The sequence below is a fragment of the Mesoplodon mirus genome, assembly GCF_964341445.2.
Source record: "Mesoplodon mirus genome assembly, chromosome: X".
Taxonomy (NCBI): domain Eukaryota; kingdom Metazoa; phylum Chordata; class Mammalia; order Artiodactyla; family Ziphiidae; genus Mesoplodon; species Mesoplodon mirus.
In genome coordinates this window covers 128,162,142-128,176,342 of record NC_138981.1, presented here as the reverse complement: position 1 = coordinate 128,176,342, position 14,201 = coordinate 128,162,142, and the positions used below count along the sequence as shown (strand labels likewise).

The window sequence follows — 14,201 nt, the reverse complement described above, 5'->3', positions numbered from 1 at the left end:
CTAATGGTTAACTAATTTACAAAGTTCTGTGCTTGACTCTAGGTAAATAGGCCAATAAGTTACACTTTGCCTTCAAGGAGCTCACAGTACACTAGAGACAAACTCTACAGGAGACACACTGGAGGCCACAGTTCATGTTGACTTAAATAAATGGTATTCAATAGAGTGTTTACTATAATAGTTTGCTATAAGTTATGGGATAGACAAAATATAGCAAATGGTCAGTTCAACTTGGGAATTATCAGGGAATACTTAAAAAGAAAATGCTTACACTCCAGGAGTCTCTCAGGGAGAGAGGTTGAGGATGGCATTCCATACAGTTAATATAAGGAAGGAATGAGACAGATGAGTGTTCAGGGATATATTTTAAGAGTCTTGTATGCCATGTTTAGGAATTTGGGTATATTTTTGTTAACTTGTTATGAAAACTTGATGGCTTTTAAGCAGAAGACACATTAGATCAGCTCTGGTCTTCAAAATGTCTTCAGATTAGAGGGTGGAGTTCAGACTGGAGAGGTCCAATCCTAGAAACCCAGAGACCATCTAGGCAGCTATTTTGGTATTCCAGGAGAGAGACAAGGAGGCCTAGGATGGGGTGATAGCAGTTAGGATATAGACAAAAAGATGAATTTAGGAAGTAAAAACTACTAGACTTGATATGGTAGATGTGGGAGAAGGAACATTCTAGAATGTCTCCCAACACAATTTTTAAAAAATATGCAGTACTGGAGGCACCAACATGGAAGGAAGCCAAACCTGACTGAGAATGTCTTATAATCTGTGTATAGCTGTAGTTTCTGTGAAACGACTACCTTCTATGGGAAATGACAGGGAGGCATGTGACAACATACCCTCAAATACTATTTCTAAGTAGCATCATGATTGTGGCACCCAAACTGGACTTTCTAAGTCAGGCTATAAGTAGCACCGTGAATAATTTGTTGTAGTTGACAGACACATAATAAGAAAAAAATTTTTTACATGTATTCATTTGCTGAAATCAGCCTCCTCATTATCTTGCAGTTGGGTGTGAGTTACCTAAAATAATGGGGCCATCTGTAGGAAATCTTTTTTTTTTTTCCTGCGGTATGCGGTCCTCTCACTGTTGTGGCCTCTTCCGTTGTGGAGCACAGGCTCCGGACGCGCAGGCTCAGCAGCCATGGCTCACGGGCCCAGCTGCTCCACGGCATGTGGGATCTTCCCGGACTCGGGTACGAACCCGTGTCCCCTGTATTGGCAGGCGGACTCTCAACCACTGTGCCACCAGGGAAGCCCTGTAGGAAATCTTACAAACATTAAATAGAAAATGCAGTTGACATGCTGACATTAAAAATGTCTACCACAAGTTGGTTCTTAAAATACTGCTTACATGACAAATGGCATATGATAGACAGGAGATTCAGAGGTCAGGAGTAGATATCTCAGTGCTGAGACCAAGGACTTCACAGTTGCACATGCCTGGGTTTGGTGATGAATTTGAACCTTTGGCAAGTTACCTAGCTTGATTTTTTACTCTCTTGAATTTGACTTTCTGAACTTGATTTTCTACATATACAGATTACGATTGAGGATGATAATATTTTCTGCCTAGAATTCTTTTGATGATTAACTTATACTGCCTATGTGAAGTTTTGCTAATATGGTTGCTAATACAACTGAAGAAGCAGTAAATGCTAACATTTTATTGTCTGTTATTATGAAGAAAATAAATATATGGAACAAAATAAAAGAAGCAAAGAGAGAAAAGAAGAAGGAAAGGGAGAGGGGGAGGAGAGAGAGAGGGAAGAAGGAGAGAGGAGGAAAATTAAAAAATGAATAGAAGAAAGAAACAGAAGGAAAGAGGCACAGTAAGCATATGACTATGGGGTGACTGAAAGCATTTGAAGTGTTTTCCCTAATATGACAGCATTATAAAGCTGTTCGTACAAATGTAAAATATTATGTTCTAGAATTATAAGAAAACATGGTGGGGGAACTTATTCTGTTGACACATAGAAGGGAGCACTGAGGCCCAAGGAAAATGGGAGAGTGTCCACCTCTGAAGTGTGAAAAGGGGGAAGGGCACAGCAGGGGCACTTGAATGCCCCTTAGGTCACGGGGTATGCAGTGCCCCAGGGGGAAGTCTTTTGCTTTGGCAGTTCCCTTGCTGCTTGGCTATGGGGCATGTGAGTGTTCACTCAGACTGTGTCCAAGGCTGCAATCAACAAAGGATCCTGGAGGTGAGGAGTGGTGAAAATGAATCTTTCAGGGCTCAGAAAGTGCTTTTTGTAGCTGAATATGACTTATTTATCTTAATCTTTCTGTGGCATAGATATGAGGCAAGCATTATTGATTAAAAACTGAAGAGGTAAAAATCTAAGAGAGAGGGAGGGAAAGAGAGGGAGAATGCAGGCACAGAAAGAAAAAGAGAGAGAACAAAGGAATCCTAATATCCTTGAATTTCAGTCCAGATTTCCTGAGGATGAGATAAGCTAACTTTCCCCATTTCCTTTAACTTCCCATTGAGATCTTCTCATGGGGAACTTTCATACTGTCCACTGATACTATCTAATCCAGTCTTTTCAAAAATTTTACAAGAACTATTCAGCTGGAATTCATTACATGAGCAAAGTACTTGGATTACATTCCTTAGTAGGTGGGTTTCTCCCCTCTGCCATGTTAGACGGGACCCGTGTCTGTAATGTTGATGTGCTTGCCTCATTTGGCTCTTTGACCATTTAGTATCCAATACAGGGCAGTAAGAAAGCTGACCATTGTGCCATGAGGATAGGGATATTGAGGATGGGTTATGTTTGATGTCTTTGGAAGACAGGGCCACTAGGATGCCTGGGTCAGGTAGCAATGATACTAGAATTCCTAATAAGTATTTGGCAAATAATCCCTTTCCATTGTGTTGTCTCGTTCTAAACTATACTGAGTTAATTTGCCAAGCACTTACTCAGACACCAGGGGAGAGATTACACATGATTCCAACAAATACTGAGCCCCTCTCATGTGCATGACATTTATGTTAGATTCTGGGCTTAGAGGAAACTGAGAGCATGCCAAGGTCACCAGGTAGACACAACTATAAATAAGGTTAATAAGCTAATGGGAAGAAATACTAGCATGCATCTTAGTAAGTTAGGAATAACCACTAAAATTTCAAAAGAGAATCTATAATTTTTAAACCAGCAAAGAAACATTTGATGTTTCCAGTGGAAGGTAGGGAAGGAAGAAAGAAACAGAAGTGGAAAACAATTAATTGAACAAAGAAATCATTAAATGTGTAGGTTAATTTCAAGCGACACTGACGGCCTAAAACAAAAAGTGTTTATTTTTTATTGATGTATAGTTGAATTACAATATTGTGTTAATTACTGCTGTACAGCAAAGTGACTCAGCTATACATATATAGACATTCTTTTTCATATTCTTTACCATTATGGTTTATCACAGGATACTGAATATAGTTCCCTGTGCTATACAGTAGGACCTTGTTGTTTATCCATCCTGTATACAATAGTTTGCATCTGCTAATCCCAAACTCCCAATCCATCCCTTCTCCATCCCTCACTCTTGGTAACAACCAGTCTATTCTCTATGTCCCTGATTCTGTTTCTGTTTCATAGATAGGTTCATTTGTGTCATATTTTACATTCCACATATAAGTGATATCATATGGTATTTGTCTTTCTCTGTCTGACTTACTTCACTTAGTATGATAATCTCTAGTTGCATCCATGTTGCTGCAAATGGCATTATTTCATTCTTTTTTATGGCTGAGTAGCGTTCCATTGTATATATGTACCATATCTTCTTTATCCATTCATCTGTCGATAGGCATTTAGATTTTCGCCATTTGATATTATATAGAGCTGGGAGGTCTCTTGTGGAGCAGTGTCCTGAAGTTGGCTCTCCCACCTCAGAGGCACAGCACTGACTCCTGGCTGCAGCACCAAGAGCCTTTGATCCACACGGCTCAGACTTTTTGGAGGTCTGAGGTCTTCTGCCAGTGTTCAGTAGGTGTTCTGTAGGAGTTGTTCCACGTGTAGATGTATTTCCAGTGTATCTGTGGGGAGGAAGGTGATCTCTGCGTCTTACTCTTCTGTCATCTTCCCCCTGGTCTCTCCCCTCCTTTCTTACATGTGTCTCATGTGAAACTGCATCTAGACATTGCTTGGAACACTCTCTGCTTTGTTGGTTACACTGCCAATATTCAATTGACAGGTAATAATAAAAAGATGGTGACAAGCTCAGTGGCCCAGCCACTATATTGCTCTTCTTCTGATGTTATTTTTACATCTTTTAAGTTTCCTCTTCAAAAAGTGTAGCTGAAAACAAGCACAAAGTCAGGACAGATATGAAATATTTTGAGATATGTTTTATATAAACATAAAGCAAGTTTATAATTTTTGATAATGTCACCAGTTCACTACAAATCTTATGTCCTCAGCTACTTGTTTCAAAATAAGTACAAAAGAATGAGTAAGTGACTAGTCACTAGTCCTAGACCCATATATGGTGTTTGGCATTAATAAACGATCAATAATGCTAGAGGCTCTCAGGTCATTACATAGGAGTGTACTGAAAAGGAAGGAAGGTCTGGGTTGATGATCATATTAAGGACTTTGAATGGCCAGAGAGTAGCACCAAGGCTTCTGGGAGATAGGAGACAGCATGCACCATTCCTTGATTTATTGAAACATATTGTGTTTTCAAGGTGTTCTGAAAAGCAGACACTAAGCGACTATTACACATAAAAGAAAAATTTAGGGGTATTGCTTGTGAGGGAAAATGGGGAGAAGATGCAAGAGGAACCATCAGACAGCACTAAGGTCTACCCCTTGTGAAGGAGAGAAGGAAGAAAGGAAGATTGCATGGATGTGTCTTAGACTTACAGAGCAGTCCTAAGAAAGTTCAGCAGGCCAATGGAGAGTCCTTGAGGCAAAGTTAGTCATCAGAGGAGTCTCAAATGTCCCAGAGGTTGGTCTGCATTAGTATTCCTGCTACACTTCATCACTGGCTGAGAGCAGCCTAGAGGAAAGGAGGACTTTCTACGTAAATGTCCTGGTAGGCTCAGGGTTTAGTAGCGGGAACTGCCAGTCAACCACAGTCAGAAATCTGAAAGCATTTGGATATCCGAAAGGTTGATTTTCAAGTTTCCAAGACTATTACATACTCAGCACTGTATCAGCACTCTACTACACACGAAAAGGGGTAGGGACAAGTGAGTAGGCGTTATGTATGGAATGTTCGTGTCCTCCCAAAACTTATATGGTGAAGCCCTAACCCTCAGTGTTATAGTATTAGGAGGTGGGGCCTTTTGGAGGTAATTATGTTTAGATGAGGGCATGAGGTTAGGACCCATGATGAGATAGATTATTACCCTTATAAGACAAGGAAAAGACACCAGAGCTTCCAGTCTCCCCACCATGTGAGGACACAGTGAGAAGGTGACCATCTGCAAGCCAGGAAATGGACTCTCATTAGAAACCAAATATGCTAGCGTCTTGCTCTTACATGTCTCATAATCCAGAACCATGAGAAATAAATGCCTGTTGTTTAAGCCACCCAGTTTAAGGTATTTTGTTAAAGTGGCCTGAGCAGACTACAACAGTAGGATACAAAGGAAGGTAAGGAAGATACAGAGGTGAGGAAGATGCCCTAAAGGTGCTAACAATATAATGATGGATGCAGACATACCCACATAATAAAAGAGACAATAGAAAAGTGCAAAATAGTATTAATAGGATATGTATTGTGAAAATAGAATTAATAATTTCAAGTAGGTAGATCAAGGAAAATTTCTCAGAGGAAGTGACATTTGACTTTGGTCTTGATGAAAAAGGTGTTTTATAGGTAAACGGTGGAAAGACACTCCATGATGCAGGAACAGCATAAGCGGATGAAAGGAAGATTTGGCACAATGTAGAACTGGCAAATGTTAAGGCAATCATTATGACAGCATAGGTTATTTGGAGACATTTTTTTAGGAGAAGGAAATGGAAATGTGGATTGGGGCTGATAATAAAGGCTGATTGGTTATCCTGCTTAAAAGTATGTGTCTGTGCATGTGCATGCATGTGTGTGTATTTTGTTTCTTCCTGGAATGCAGCAAAGAGTCATTGCAGGTTTTGCTCAAGAGGGCTAGTGTGGTGTGATACAAGCAGACTTGATTACCAGAGAGATTCTTTAGACTGTAGTGTGGAGAGTGGATTAAAAAAGAATGAGACTAAAGATAGGAAAGAGTGAAGATAGAGAAAGCAGTTAAAATGGCATTGCTTCAGTTCAGGGAGAAACGTGGTGAATTAAAAACTGAAAAAAGAAAAGAATGGAATAAAAAAAAATTCAAGATACATTTCAGAGGTGGAATTGACAGGATCTTGTGCATAATTAGGTGGAAGATGGGAGCAAAACAAATCCTCTCCCCATAAGCTACATAGTGATTATATCTACAAAGTTATCTCCTTGCATATCTGCAGGGAAGCCTCTTGCAGATAATTGGATCCAGTTCTTGAGCCAAATATATACTTTTCTTGTAAATTCTTAAATTGGCATTCTGTTTTATTATCATGGTTTTATTATTATGAGTTTGGTAAATGTTTCAGCCACATATAAGTTGAATAATTCTGGCTTAACTCATACCATTGATTTCCTAGACTGTGATCCTTCCTCCAACATACTGCTCCCCTTTAGTAAATACCCTTCCTGAAGCCAACACCTGACATCTCTTGAAACACCTGACATGAAATGGAAACTGAGTAATGAACATGTGGAAATGTTTGTGGGCCTTTGTTCTGTGTGTGGGGTCAAGTCTATGTACAAAAAAAATTGATATCTATCTCTTGGAAAAAGAGTTGGAACAGATTAGTTCCATGGCTCCTCTCAGAATTTATCCTGATGTTCCAATCACTGTATTATATCTAACTCAGGAATATTGGGAGGACTGGAAAATTTTGTTCTGAAGACATCTCAGAATAAGGAGGACAGCAAATCTAAACATGACAGGCCTTTCATTCAGTTGACAATTATTTTTGGTGCCTGCCATATGCCAGAAACTATCACTTCTAAAACTACTACAATTACTACCACTAATAATAAAAAAACATATAAATAATAATGATCGGATTATACCTCATTCCATTTAAAATGTCCCTTAATGCTAGGATATATCAATCCTATGTAGTTATCTCTCTGCCTTGAGGACTAAATGAACTTCTTCCAAAACCAAGATTATTCAGCATTCTCTAGAAATCTTCAATCCCCACAAATATTAAAGATTCATAAGCAGGTTCTAGCTCATTATAAAAAGTGACTTTCATAACCTGGCCTCACACACTGAACGGATGCAGATGTCCTTCTAGAGGGTCTGTCTCACCATGCCAACAATTGGAATTTCCATACCTTTCTGGTTTTTTGTCTTACAATTTATAGATATACCAAGTTCATATTAAAATTTAGTATCTCATTCAACAGATATATATTGGATCTACTATACGCTAGACATTATTTGAGGTGCCCAGAACATACTTCTGTACAAGACAGACATGGTACCTTTCCTCGTAGAATTTGTAATCTAGTAGATGAGAGAAATAATATACAAATAAGTGGATAAATAATTATTTGGAATGATGTGACTCACAGACATAATAAAACAGGGAATGTGATGTAGTGTGACAAATACAAATGCTAGACTCACAGACCAACTCCTCCATAAAATACTTCCTTTCCTTCTTTATAGCCATATCAGACTCATGACAAGATTAATTCATTGTGTTTAATTAAACAACTATTTATTAAACATCCATTCTATTGAACTATTCTAGTCAATGAGGATAGAGAAACCCAGAGAAGATCATTGCCATCGTGGAACTTATATTCGAGTGGACATGGCATTTTTTGTCACTGGTTCCATTAATACTTGTAGTCTATGTGTTCAGAGTTCTTCCCAAATAATGTGGTGTCTATATCAGATCAATCAACTCACACAGAGAAATTTGGAGGTGACAGCCCTGAGAGGAACAAACGTGCTAAGATGAATCTTAATTTAAATATCAAAAACCATTAGAATGCTGAAGTTTAATATTTCTGCTTTGTAAGTTATATGTTTGTATGCTAGTTACAGGTTTTTACTATTTACCACACAAAAGAATGATCACAAGAAAAATTTTCTGCCAAATTACAGTTAGTATAGAACAGATTATCATTTGGAAAATGGTTTACTTAGAGGGGAAAAGTTGAACAAAATGTTAATAAAGTCATGAGGCTATTACTTTCCTGAATACTGATTTAAATAGTAAAGGTCTACCCAGACTAAAAGACATCATAGACATAAAAATAGAGCAGCCTTCAAACAAATGGCTTTTGAATTTCATGGGGATGGTTTAAAGCAATTTCACAGAAGCACCTATGCTGAGAAATATGTTTGCTGCTGTTATTTAAAAAAGGAAGTTAGTCATCATTTTTCTAGAAGCAATGGAAGTTGAAAACATTGAACCATATCTTTGTCACATTTCTGAGCCCCTACTACATGCAGAATACTGAGAAACATAAAGATATACAACACAGCCTCTGCCAAGATTTCTGAATGGTCACCAGGAACAGAGAAGTCTCGGTAATGTTACAATTAACAAGTTAACCACAAAGGTATCCAGAAGAAATATATTAACATTGAATTAAGCAAGAGTGAGAAAATAATTATTTATAATCATACCACCAGTAAATATCAGGCACTATTAGCTTTTATAATCTTAGCATATTCAGTGGTAAATGTATTCTCTACAAATTGTCACAGAATTTAAATTTACTGGCATGTACACAAAATTAAGTTTTATCTGAAATTTTCCTTTTTAAAAGGTTGTTTTCAATCATATCACTACATTTTATTAACGTGGCATCAGATTACTTGTTTAATGACATTTCCATTTTTAGCTATTTTAATGGCATTATGCACACATAGCCATGTCAATGCTTATAACCAATGCATGTCAGTTCCTTTATGGAATGGAAGCCCAAGCAGCTTACCACCTAATAATATACCATGACACTATATTATATGAAGAATTTACATTTCTTTGTGTATTTTGTGACCTTTATTCAGTAAGATGCAAGTGTTTGTTTGATAATGACTTTAACATTAATAAGCTTGTACTTAGAGGCATCGAAGATGTTGCTACTGTTTTGACTGAGTCTTCATTCACTACTATCCTGGTCTGTTGATTTGCACAGAACTTTAATTTGTGATGCCCTACTGTCATTAGAACATTGACTTGAGTTGTTTTTTATTAATGGTGTTAAGAACTGTGAAGTGTCTGCGTTTTTATCATGCTTGAAAGACAGAAGTTAGCCTGCCACTATTTCATACATGCCAGCAGAAGGCATAAGATTCCTGCGTCAGAGACAAAGGACTTGTTACAAACAGAAGAGCAGGCAGAACGCGCTTCATACTTGCATTAGCTCCTCTTGCCCACCCCCACAAGTCCCATGGGGATGATACAGAGTGGACCAGGTGGATGGTGTACAAGCAGCAGATCTGGGTCATAACTGAGGAACCCTGTGCTTAAACAATCTTATAAAAGGGCTGCTGGCCAATCTGCCTAACATTTGCCCCAGAGAATGACATTATTTTCATTATCCTGCTAAGAAAGTATACCTATTCTCAGCCCTAGAGGGAGACACTATCTCTATCTTCCAAGGTAGTTTGCTGTACAGACATCCTTGAGAAGAGTCTGGAGCAAAGATGTTAATGCCACTTGATCAGAAGACTTGAAGAGAGACCCATGGAGACATGTCTCCCACTGTTTGTGGATTGTGCTAATTTATCTACATATAGTCCATTTAAGTCAACAATTAGCCTTGTGAACTACTTGAGAAGAGACTGCCAGTCCTCTGAGATTCTCTGTGGCCTGCTCATCTAAAGGTAAATGACCACGGGACGTGCATTCATTTACCATTGCATTTCTGAATGGGGTTTCCCGTGTATTTTGTCAGGGTCCATGTGTTTGGTAAAAACTAAAATGAAGTGGATTCAGTGGAGATGCAAAAAATAGATGTACTCGTGTATAGTACCTTCATTCAGATAACATAAACTTAGAATGGTTGAAGTTAATGCCTAGACATTCTTTGATTTCCATTTCCTTTGCTAATAATAGGAGAGTAACAGTACTATTTGAGGAATGCGATAGCATACACATGCAATGCTTATACCCTTGCCATATTTGTTACTAAAGCATTCCACTTCAGGAGAGAAAAACTGCACATATATACATTGAAAAGCCTTTTTCGGTTATAGTGTCCAAAAGTTTAACTGTCAACCAGGGATATTTGCTAAGAATTTTGAAGGGGAAGAGCTGATCAACTAACCACATTTACTCACCATCAAAAGGTTACTAATGGTCTTTTCTTGACTGAGGCTTTGATATTTGTGTCAATAGATAAAATTGACTCTTGGAATTGTGATAATTCAAATATGACTATAGTTGATGATGGATGTTCACATGTACTAATTCAACTGTAATATGTGTGACAGGCTAATCAGCATGAGACCCGAGAAATCCAGTTTCTATATTAATAGCAGCTACCCAAAAGTTACAACCTGGGAAAATCTTCCCAAAGCAGATGGGCAAATTCACTCAGATTCCTGTGAACTATCAGAGGATAAAAGCAATCCGGAGTCAAAGAAAATACACCATGGTGGTAATTTAGAATGGGGAAACTTCAGATAGAAGAGATACTGCATCTTTTGGAAAGAATGCAACATGAATATAAATGAGTTGTACCAAATATTGCCTCTAATAGGTACCCAGGTACCCATTTGAGGCCAATGTTGTTCTTGAAAATGTGCAATATTTCATAATCAAAGTCGACGGTTCCTGAACAGGAACAATCATGAGACCTAAGATTTGTGGGATCTTTAGAAGCATGTAGAAGGCAGGGAGTACTTTTTTTTTAAAGTATTTGATGAATTCATGGAGTGAGATAAATTTGAAAGTGCTTTAGAAAATGAACTTTTTATGAAATTATAAGCATTTTGCATATAGATATATATTTTGATTTTAATATTACATTTTAAAATGAAACAATGATAAGCAGTTCAAATTATTTTAGAAAGCAGGTGAGATATGTGAATAAAATACCTTTGCAGTCATGGATTGTACAACCTTGGTCCCTATTTTATACAGTTAAAAAAAAATATCAAATCTTCTTCGCGTGGCACACGACATCTCACAAGGTAATTTTGACTTATTTTCAGTCTTCTGCTGCTTCTTCACATGCACACCAAGCATTCGTTTACCAAAAGCAACACACTTCTGCACGTTTCCATGAATTTGCACATTCCTTTGCCTTGAATATCCTGTTCTCTCTTATCTGCCAAATGCTGCTTCATTCTTCAAGGCTCACCACGAATGAATATCTCCTTTCCCATAAAGCCATCTCTGGCACAACCCCTGCCCCCATTCTTCTGTCTCCAACCTAGTTTCTCCCAAGAAAACGTTTTACATGGCTTTCTCGTAACACTTGTTATATTGCTTTCTATACTGCAATGTAACCTGTTTTTCTCACTTGTCTGTAAAATTCTCAGGGGGTGAGAATGTGTTTTATTCTTTGTTGTGACCCCAAACACGTGTTGAGGGCTCAATTAACATTGAATATAGATCATACATTTCTTGATCCTCATCTTACCTGACATTTGACCACTCCACATTTAAATACTCTCTTCTTTTGGCTTCTATAGTGTCACTCACTCCTGATATTTTCCTCCACTTCTTGAGAAAATACTTCCCAGTCTCTTTGGTACTCCTTTCTAGGCTAATGCCTTAAATATCATCATTCTCAAGGCTCTGGCTCTTCGCTATGGTCTTCTCAATATTGAATATCTCTGCATAGTCCCTGTATTCCCATGATTTTATTATTACCCACATGCTGATGAATCCCAGAGAAATACCTCTAGCTCAGACTTTGCTCTCCTACATGTGCATCCGTACCCACCTGCAGTGGTGTACCAAGGAAGGAGTAGCGGGTGATGGGAAGAGTCAGCTCCAGTACAGAAGAGTATTTTGTCCCTGGAATTGCTTAGTATTACTAGCACATGGCAATAATAAGAAGCAGATCCGTTTTAGTCAATTTTATTATTGCTTACAAATTCCCTAGAGACCATGCACCAATTTATTGCCTCTGCTTGGAGGGGGGACAGCTCGCATGGTTCCACTTTTGATATGTGCAGTTGTCTACTGACACCTTTTGCTTGATTGTTTCCTTGATATCTCACATGTATAACGTCTGCAACGGATCATAGCTATGCCCCAAACCTATTCTTCCTCATGTGTTCCTGATCTTAGTAAATCATACCACTGTCCACCAGGCTCACAATACAAAAATACAGAAGTGACTCCAGATTTTACCTTATTTCACCTCCCCTCCACACATCCTGACAGTTACAAAGGCTTGCTGATTCTACCTCAAAAATAAATATCTAGTCATCTACTTTTCTCCATTCCGACTGTACCCCAGGATACTCGAATCTCTTACCTGATGATTAACGGTCTCCTCTTGTCTCCTATCTCCACTTTTGATTCCTCCAACTCATTCATCTTTATCACATTTTAGCCATTGTGATGTCTTTAAAACATACAACTGATCTTGTAATTTTACTGCTTAACATGTTATAATGTCTCCTTATTGCCCTTAGGATTAATTACAAAATCATAAGACTCTGTATGATCTGTCCAGAACTTCCCACACTACCCTTTAACCTTCTTTCTCTCTTCACTAGGATTGCAGCTTCATGAGGGCAGGATTCTTTGTCTTAGTCACTGCTGAACCCTCAGTGCCTGGAAGAGCATTTAGTTTATAGGAGGCACTCAAAAAATACTTTCCAAATAACTGAAAGCATTTTTAAAATCTTACCTCCCACTTCTTTCTGTTGGATTTAACCATATGGAATCTCCATTCCATCTACTATAGACCAATTTTAGTCCCCCTAAAGGCTTATGATCTTTCCTATCTTTGAGTCTTAACAAATCTTCCTACAGTCTTCAACTCTGTTTTAACCCTGAACAGTCTCCATGCTCTTCTCTTGGCCAGATCTTACTCGTCCTGTAGGTCTCACCTAAATATCACTTTCTCCAGGTTTTCATGACTTCTCGGTCTAGATTAGGTCTTCCTATTATATTTTTCTTTGAATACCTTATACTTTTGCTTATAATATGTGACATATGTGTTATCTGTTCACTGCCTGTAGAAAGCACTATAAAGACAGGGCTCTTGCTGATCTTATTTACCACTTTATGTCCAGTAACCTGCAAAATGTTCAGTATATGTTCAGCAACTATTAATTGAATGAATGACTTAATGATGGGAAACAGGTAGTATACGGAGATGCCAGTATTGGAGATGTGTGTCCCTTTGTTTTTTAAGTGTGTGAAGTATGTTTGTTTTATACTAAAGATAAAGAACAAATTTACAGAACTTAAAACACAGAGAGGGGATAAACAATAGATTAAGGTCCTCGAGAAGGGAGGGATGGGATTCAGAGAGATTAAATAGATACAGGCCTGTATAACCAACTGCTGACTGGACATTTCCCCTTAGGTGGCCCAGAAGAACACCAAAGCAGCAACAACAAAACATCTGCCCTCCCTCCAGCACACGTGCTCTCAGTGAACAGCAGCACCATCCACCGGCTGCCCAAGTCAGAAGCCTGGGAGTCGCCCATGACTCCTCAACCTTCCTTCGCTCCCACATGCAATCCATCAGCAAGGCCTTTCAGGTGCCTCCTCCACCAGACTTTGTTCTCAACACGGAAGAGAACCATGTTGGTCTTTTCACTACTGGATTCTCAGAAAACAGGACAGTGCTTAGTATTTTGTAAACATTGAATAAATATTTGTTGAATAAATGAATGAAGAGATATGGGAACATATGTATATGTATAACTGATCCACTTTGTTATAGAGTAGAAACTAACACACCATTGTAAAGCAATTATACTCCAATAGACATGTTAAAGAAATGAATAGAAAATGTAACTACATTAAGTAAGGAGGAGGTAATTAGAGGAGGCAGAACAGAAACAAGGAGGAGGCATCTACAAATAAAAAGGCCTAACAAATCATATCCTACAGTTAAATTAGTAAATAGTATCAACAAAACTGGGCCTTTGCATAATTAATCTGGTCATCTAAATGGGTGGTGTATATGGATTATATTGATATATTACA

General features: G+C 38.2%; 2 long non-coding RNA genes across 2 annotated transcripts in view; one reads left to right on the top strand and one right to left on the bottom strand.

Annotated features, from left to right (window-relative positions):
• Positions 1–3,298: 3,298 nt before the first annotated feature.
• Positions 3,299–14,201, bottom strand: part of LOC309796777 — a 132,891-nt gene continuing 121,988 nt past the window's right edge. The window contains exon 2 of the long non-coding RNA XR_014292499.1: positions 3,299–4,313. This is a non-coding gene — a long non-coding RNA (uncharacterized lncRNA). The remainder of the gene's footprint in view (positions 4,314–14,201) is intronic.
• LOC309797096 lies at positions 9,386–13,899 on the top strand. Its single transcript, XR_014292545.1, has 2 exons — positions 9,386–9,901; positions 13,573–13,899. It is a non-coding gene; the product is annotated as an uncharacterized lncRNA (long non-coding RNA).